The sequence below is a fragment of the Meleagris gallopavo genome, unplaced genomic scaffold (genome assembly GCF_000146605.3).
Source record: "Meleagris gallopavo isolate NT-WF06-2002-E0010 breed Aviagen turkey brand Nicholas breeding stock unplaced genomic scaffold, Turkey_5.1 ChrUn_random_7180001863371, whole genome shotgun sequence".
Lineage (NCBI taxonomy): Eukaryota > Metazoa > Chordata > Aves > Galliformes > Phasianidae > Meleagris > Meleagris gallopavo.
In genome coordinates this window covers 2,696-4,880 of record NW_011128845.1, presented here as the reverse complement: position 1 = coordinate 4,880, position 2,185 = coordinate 2,696, and the positions used below count along the sequence as shown (strand labels likewise).

General features: G+C 51.0%; 1 long non-coding RNA gene across 1 annotated transcript in view; it reads right to left on the bottom strand.

Moving 5' to 3' along the window:
• Nucleotides 1–81: 81 nt before the first annotated feature.
• LOC104915995 overlaps nt 82–2,185 on the bottom strand; it is a 4,793-nt gene continuing 2,689 nt past the window's right edge. Inside the window, exons 3-4 of the long non-coding RNA XR_796508.3 lie at nt 1,854–1,959; nt 82–218 (exon numbers count right to left, since the gene is read on the bottom strand). This is a non-coding gene — a long non-coding RNA (uncharacterized LOC104915995). The remainder of the gene's footprint in view (nt 219–1,853; nt 1,960–2,185) is intronic.

The window sequence follows — 2,185 nt, the reverse complement described above, 5'->3', positions numbered from 1 at the left end:
GGTCGCTATTGGGTCCCTATGGGTCGCTATTGGGTCCCTATGGGTCGCTATGGGGTCCCTATAGGTCGCTATGGGTCGCTATGGGGTTATAACGGGGTCGCTATGGGTCGCTATGGGTCGCTATGGGGTTTCTCACCATCTCTGCCCCACAGCGCGGCCCCCGCCAACGAAAACCCCCTTCTGGGCTTCGCCTCCTCCGCCTTCCTCCCCCCCGGCAGCTGGGGGCGCAATTAGCCGTTAATTAACCCCCGCTCATTAACCGCCCCTTGCTTCATTAACCGCCCCCGAGTCGCTCGTTAACCCGCCGTCCTTATGGGCGCCTCGGTGACACCCAGGGGGCCCCAATTAACGCGGGATTCAAGCTCTCGCTTAACGAGGAAGCGAGGCCGTAATTAACTGATTAACCGCTAACGACGCCCTTAATTAATTATCAGCAGCGGGGGCGGCCGCGCACCCAACAGAAATTTGTTCTTCCCCAGAATCGCCGGGTTTTTGGGCACAGGAAGCACCGCCGTCGCTCGTTAACGAGCCGCCTGTTAATTGCTAATTAGGAGCTAATTACTAATTACTTAGGTAATTAGTATGAGCGGGGCGCAGCCCTGTAATCCAATGGAGGGCTGAGTTCCTCCTGAAACTCATTAAGTGGGGTAATTAAGCACAGGAAATACCGCAGTGAGTCGGTAATGAGCCACCTATTAATCACTAATTAGCCATTAATTACGCCATTTATTAATTAGTTACAACGACGTGCCCCCCCGTACCCCAACAGAGGGGTTCATTGCTCCTGAAACTCATTAAATGGGGTAATTAAGCACAAGAAATACCGCAACGAGTCGCTAACGAACCACCTACGAACCACTTATTAATCAGTAATTAACCATTAATTATGCTATTTATTAATTAGCTACAACGACGTGCCCCCCCGTACCACAACAGAGGGGTTCATTGCTCCTGAAACTCATTAAGTGGGGTAATTAAGCACAGGAAATACCGCAACGAATCGCTAATGAATCACCTATGAACCACTTATTAATCACTAATTAACCATTAATTACGCCATTTATTAATTAGCTACAACGAGGTACCCCCCTGTACCCCAACAGAGGGGTTCATTGCTCCTGAAACTCATTAAGTGGGGTAATTAAGCGCAAGAAATACCGCAACAAATCGCTAATGAACCGCTTACGAACCACTTATTAGTCACTAATTAACCATTAATTACGCCATTTATTAATTAGTTACCACAGGGCGCCCTGCTGTACTCAATGGAGGGCTTCGTTGCTCCCAAAAGCCATTGAACGGGGTAATTAATACAGGAAATACTGAAACGAGCCACTAACGAACCACTTCTTAATTGCTAATTAACCACTAATTACGCCCTTTATTAATTAGTTACCACGGGGCGCCCCGCTGGACCCAGGACTTCGTTGCTCCCCAAGCAAGGCCGAACCGTTTGGCTCAGGAAACGCCACTAACGAGCCGGTTATTAATCCCTAATTAATCGCTAATTAACTGCTAATTACGCAGCGAATTAATTAGGAAGAGCGCGGGGAATCCCTCCAGCCTCATAAATGGGCTCAGCTTCCCCCAAAGGAGCAAATCGGGGCAACTGGGGGGGCACTAATGAACCTCTTATTGCCCGCTAATTAACCACTAACGACACCGTTAATTAATCACAAAGAGAGGGGAGAAAGACCGTTAATTAATTAGAAAAAGCGGGGGGGGCACCCCTACACCCCCCAGAGGGGCTCATTTACCCCAATTAACGTGCAAGTGGGGGGTTATTTCCCGGGAGGAGCGCCCCGGTTAACTAATTAGCTAATTAGCGAGCTAATGAGGCGGTGGTTAATTACCTTCTTGCGGAAGAAGTGACCCTTGGGTTTCTTGGCGTCGCCGCCGCCCTTCGGCTTCACCCCCAGCAGCCTCAGGTAGGCGCAGACCGCGGCCACCGCCGCCGCGCTGCCCCCGTAATTAACGCAGCCAATTAGCGCAGCCAATTAGCGGCGCCAGTCAGCGCAGCCAATCAGCGGCGGGACGGGCGTGAAGGGGGAAGGGCGTAAAAGGGGGAGTGCCGTAAGTGGGAAACGTCGTAAGTGAGGAATGGCGTAAAGGGGGAAGGGCGTAAAGGGGGAACTGTCGTAAAGGGGGAACTGTCGTAAAGGGGGAATGGCGTAAAGGCGGAATG